The sequence below is a fragment of the Colobus angolensis genome, unplaced genomic scaffold, assembly GCF_000951035.1.
Source record: "Colobus angolensis palliatus isolate OR3802 unplaced genomic scaffold, Cang.pa_1.0 Scaffold114, whole genome shotgun sequence".
Lineage (NCBI taxonomy): Eukaryota > Metazoa > Chordata > Mammalia > Primates > Cercopithecidae > Colobus > Colobus angolensis.
The window spans coordinates 3,893,502-3,899,032 of record NW_012112475.1 but is presented as its reverse complement, the minus strand read 5'-3'; the positions used below and the strand labels follow the sequence as shown (position 1 = coordinate 3,899,032).

General features: G+C 45.2%; 1 long non-coding RNA gene across 1 annotated transcript in view; it reads left to right on the top strand.

The window, feature by feature from the left end:
• LOC105524907 overlaps positions 1-4,563 on the top strand; it is a 5,814-nt gene extending 1,251 nt beyond the window's left edge. The window contains exons 2-3 of the long non-coding RNA XR_001003829.1: positions 1,669-1,856; positions 3,446-4,563. This is a non-coding gene — a long non-coding RNA (uncharacterized LOC105524907). The remainder of the gene's footprint in view (positions 1-1,668; positions 1,857-3,445) is intronic.
• Positions 4,564-5,531: the final 968 nt, after the last annotated feature.

The window sequence follows — 5,531 nt, the reverse complement described above, 5'->3', positions numbered from 1 at the left end:
GGGGTGGGGGTGGTGGGGAGAAAGTAATTGGAGCATCCCTGGAGGGAGGGGGCGACTCTTAAAGGCACAGAGCGCTTGGAAAGAGGAGTCCCTACTCCCGCCCAAGTGGTCCCTCCGCCTTTCAGAAGCTGAGATCTGGAAAACCCTACGTGTAAAACCTTTACATCTGCAGCCTGAGCAGTCTACCCGATGGAGTCACACTTCCTGTGTTCACATTCCCAGTCCCTCCTTTTCCTAACCTGAAAATGGGGATAATGCAGTTTCTCCCTCACATGGTTGTTTTACAGATTAAATGAGATAATGCATGTAAACACATCCTGATACCTAGTGAATGTTCAATGAAATTTACGATAGACGGGACGCGGTGGCTTACGCCTGCAATCCTAGCCGAGGCGGGCGGATCATTTGAGGTCAGAAGTTCGAGATCCGCCTGGCCAATATGGTGAAACCTTGTCTCTACTAAAATTACAAAATAATGAGCCAAGCTTGGTGACACGTACCTGTAATCCCGGCTACTCAGGAGGCTGAGGCGTGAGAATTGCTTGAACCCAGGAGGCGGATATTGCAGTGAGCCGCTGCACTCCAGCCTAAGTGACAGAGTAAGACCCTGTCTTAAAAAAAAAAAAAAGTTTTGAGAAACTAGATTTCCCAGTAGTTATGCAGGTCACCAGCAACCCAGAGACATCAACATAATGAGAAAAAAAATGGGCTGTCACTTAGGCTGGAGACATCAACATAATGAGAAAAAAAAAGGGCAACATAATGAGAAAAAAAAAGCGGAGAAAGCTCTAACAATTCAGAAAAGGTATCAAAGTAATGATCATAGGACAAATAAAAGCTTTCTTGGAATTATCAACACCTTAACACTTTTCCCATAAATAAAATATTTATTTTATTTTAAGTCGTGTATGATAGGCACCACAGTCTTTTCAATGCTCATGGACTCTCAAAGATCTCTGATCCTGTAGCTGCTGCTGCTATTATTATTCCAATGTATCTGAATAGTTCCTAACCTTACTCACTGCTTAATGGATTTGGACCAGGGTTTCACTCTTTATTCTCAGCAGTGAAATGCCACATTCATTATTCACCGTGCCTCCTTTCCTCCTTCCATCCATGCATGCATCCATTAGTAAGCATTTGACCCTGCACAGTGGTTCACGCCTATAATCTTAGCATTTGGGAGGCTGAGGCAGGCAGATCACTTAAGCCCAGGAGTTCAAGACCAGCCTGGGCAACATGGTGAAACCCCGTCTCTACAAAAATTACACAAATTAGCTGGGCAGGGTAGGGCCTGCTGTAGTCCTAGCTACTTGGGAGGCTTAGGCAGGACAATTGCTGGAGCCGGAAAGGTGAAAGTTGTAATGATTGTGCCTCTTCACTCCAGCCTGGGAGACAGATAAAGTTATCTCAAAAAAAAAAAAAATCATAAATAAATAAATACATAAACAAACATTTATTAATACTTACCATTCCTTAGGCCCTTTGATGGACTCTGGGGAGCTAGAAATGGTTCAAGTCTGGCTGAATCTAGGTCCTGAAAGAACCTTGGACCGCCTTCCCCAGTGTAGACACCAGGACTTAGTAATGACAGAGAGGATGGTGTGGGAAGTTCAGCCGAGAAGATGATGTCTTCACTTTTGTTTTTTTCATTTTCTTCCTCAACAGATATTTATGCAGTGTGTGATTCTTTCTAAAACAACTCCCTGGAAGAGAGGACATTTAATTCAACAATTTATTGGCCACCTACTATGCGCCAGGCAGTGAACTTGGAACTTGGGCTACTGGGTTGCAGTAGTGACCAAGACAGTGGTCCCTGTTCTTAAGGAGCAAGTGAGGGCAATAGAAAAGAGCAGGTAAACAAATAAGATAATTTCAGATAGTTGTGACTGCTATAAAGAAGATACAACTGAGCTGCGTGCGGTGGTTCACGCCTGTAATCCCTGCACTTTGCGACGCCAAGGTGGGAGAATCGCTTGAACCCAGGAGTTTGAGACCAGCCTGGGTAACATAGCGAAATCCCACCTCCACAAAAATACAAAAATTAGCCAGGCATGGAGGCAAGCACCTGTCATCTCAGCTACTGGTCAGGCTGAGGTGGGAGAATCGCTTAAGCCAGAGATTTTGAGGCTGCAGTGAGCTATGATGGTGCCACTGAACCACAGACTGGGTGATGGAAAGAAGGGAGGAAGGGGCTGGGCAAGGTGGCTCACGTCTGTAATCCCAGCACTTTGAGAGGCTGAGGTGGGTGGATTGCTTGAGCCTAGAAGTTCAAGATCAGCATGGGCAACATGGCAAAATCCTGTCTCTACGAAAAATACAAAACTTAGCCAGGTGTGATGGCCTGTGCCTTTAGTCCCAGCTACTTGGGAGGCTGAGGCAGGAAGATTGCTGGAGCCTGGGAAGTTGAGGCTCCAGTGAGCTGTGATCGTACCACTGTAGTCCAGCCTGTGGAACAGAGTGAGACCCTGTCTCAAACAACAATGAAAAGAAAACAAGATAATGGGAAGGTGAGTGACTGGGACAGGGGATGATAGAGATGGGGGTGAGTTTAGATCTCAAGATGATGAAGAACCATCCATGTAAAACATTCCAGGCAGAGGAAACAGCAAATGCAAGGGACTGGAGATGGGAAAGAGCCTGGGACAAGGTATTGAGAGGGCATGGACAGGTGCCAAGACTAGAGACGGGAGTGTATGATGCGTTTATGTTGAGCTGGAGCTGAAGGGCAATATGGTAATTGGTCCTCAGAAGCCAAGTTATGGAGTTCCCTGGGTTGTGGGGAGCCAGGGACAGTTTCTTTATTGCAGGATGACATGATCAGAGGTACACTTCAGGAAGATTAAGGAGTTTCATGTGTTGTAGTTGGATTGGAGGAGGGAAATTTCAGGGGGAGAAAATCGCTGGAAATTTTCTTGTGTTTCAAAAATATGTTCACAGATTCTTTTTTTTTTTTCTTTTTGAGACGGGGTCTCGCTCTGTCGCCCAGGCTGGAGTACAGTGGCGCAATCTTGGCTCACTGCAAGCTCCGCCTCCCAGGTTCACGCCATTCTCCTGCCTCAGCCTCCCCAGTAGCTGGGACTACAGGCACCTGCCACCATGCCTTGCTAATTTTTCTTGCTATTTTTTTAGTAGAGACGGAGTTTCACCATGTTAGCCAGGATGACCTCGGTCTCCTGACCTCATGATCCGCCCCCCTTGGCCTCCCAAAGTGCTGGGATTACAGGGGTGAGCCACCGCGCCTGGCCCTTCACAAATTCTTTCATGTTCCTTCCTTGAAAAGAAAGAGGCTAATTCCTCCTCTCCTCCCCCGGTTAAGTGTGAGCTTGCCTCTAACTAATAGAATATGGCAGAAGTGATATTTTGTGATATCTAAGATTGGATGTAAAAGGCTCTATGTTTTCCTTCTGGCTGTCTTATTTTGTATCATTTATTCTGGGAGAAGTCAGCTGTCATGCGAGGGCACTCAAGCAGTCCTATGGAAAGGTCTATGTGGTGAGGAACTGAAGCCTTCTGCCCACACCAACAAGGAACTGAGACCTGCTTCCAACAGCCATCTGAGTGATCCATCCTAGAATCAGATCCTCCAGCCCCAGTCAAGTCTTCAGATGACTGCAGCCCTGGCCAGCATCTTAACTGCAACCTCATGAATGACCCTGAGCCAGAACTGTGCAGCTAAACTTTGCCTGGATTCATGACCCACAGAAACTGTGAGATGGTAACTGTTTGCTTTGTTAAGCCTCTAAGTCTAGGAATAATATATTAAGCAGTAGTAGACAATGAACACAAGATTATTATTCAGCTGTTGAATTGGAAGAGGAGGGGAAGAAAAAGTTTTCAGATCACAAAATATTCATTGTGTAAAACTTCAAAAATTCTGAAATTTAAGGAAAAAATATCATTTGTTGGGAATTTGTTGGGATTCATTGTCCCAGTGCCAAGAGACACCCACTCCTTTTGTTTTTGTTTTTTTGTTTTTTTGTTTTTGAGACGGAGTCCTGCTTTGTGGCCCAGGCTGAAGAGCAGTGGCATGATCTCGGCTCACCACAACCTCTGCCTCCCGGGTTCAAGCGATTCTCCTCCCTCAGCCTCCCAAGTAGCTGGGACTACAGGCATGTATCACCATGCCTGGCTAATTTTTGTATTTTTAGTAGAGATGGGGTTTCATTATGTTGGCCAGGCTGATCTCGAACTCTTGACCCCGTGATCCGCCCGCCTCGGCCTCCCAAAGTGCGGGATTACAGGCATGAGCCACCGTGCCCAGCCGAGACACCCTTTCTTAACATTTTGTTATGTTTTTTCTCTGTGTGCATTTTTTATCCAGCTGACTTTATTTTGTCTCCTGAAATCTTCGTTTTTAAATTATAGCTTCAGCATTTAAGAAATGTGTCTACAAAGTCTTCACAAGCATAGATTTTTTCCCACAGTTAATATACTTAGAATTTATTTGTCAAGCAATTTTGAAGGGCTTTCACCGTGAAAAACTTAATATTAGGGCTTACTGATATTCTCTTTATCTGAGCAGAAGTATGTTTATTTTTTATTATTGCAAAAGTAATATATATATATATAGCGTGTGTGTGTGTGTGATGGAGTCTCGCTCTGTCACCAGGCTGGAGTGCAGTGGCGTGATCTCGGCTCACTGCAACTTTCTCCTCCCGGGTTCAAGCAATTCTCCTGCCTCAGCCTTCTGAGTAGCTGGAATTACAGGTGCGTGCCACCATGCCTGGCTAATTTTTGTGTTTGTAGTAGAGATAAGGTTTCACTGTGTTGGCCAGGATGGTCTCAATCTCTTGACCTCATGATCCGCCTTCCTCAGCCTCCCAAAGTGCTGGGATTACAGGTGTGAACCACCGCGCCTGGTCTGCAGAAGTAATATATTTTAGTGATAAAAAGTCAAGCTATACTGAATTTTTTGTTGTTGTTGTTTGTTTGTTTTGTTTTGTTTTTTTGAGACGGAGTCTCACTCTGTCACCCAGTGGTGCAATCTCGACTCAACTGCAACCTCTACCTCCCAGGCTTAAGTGGTTCTCCTGCCTCAGCCTCCAGAGTAGCTGGGACTACAGGTGCTCGCCACCACGCCCGGCTAATTTTTGTATTTTTAATGGAGACGAGGTTTTGCCATGTTGGTCAGGCTGGCCTCAAATTCCTGACCTCAAGTGATCTGCCTGCCTCGGCTTTCCAAAGTTTTGGGATTACAGGCATGAGCCACTGCTCCTGGCCTTATACTGAATTATATAAGGTGAAAAGTGAACATCTCCTGTAATCTAGAAAAATGGCATTATAATGAGTAAATTTTAAATTTTAATGTAATTGTCCAGAATTTAAAATTTTTTTTTTGAGACGGAATCTCACTCTGTCACCAGGCTGGAGTGCAGTGGCGTGATCTCGGCTCACTGCAATCTCTGCCTCCTGGATTCAAGTGATTCTCTTTCCTCAGCCTCCTGAGGAGCTGGGATTACAGGTGTGCACCACCACACCCACCTAATTTTTTTTTTTTTTTTGAGACAGAGTCTCGCTCTGTCACCCAG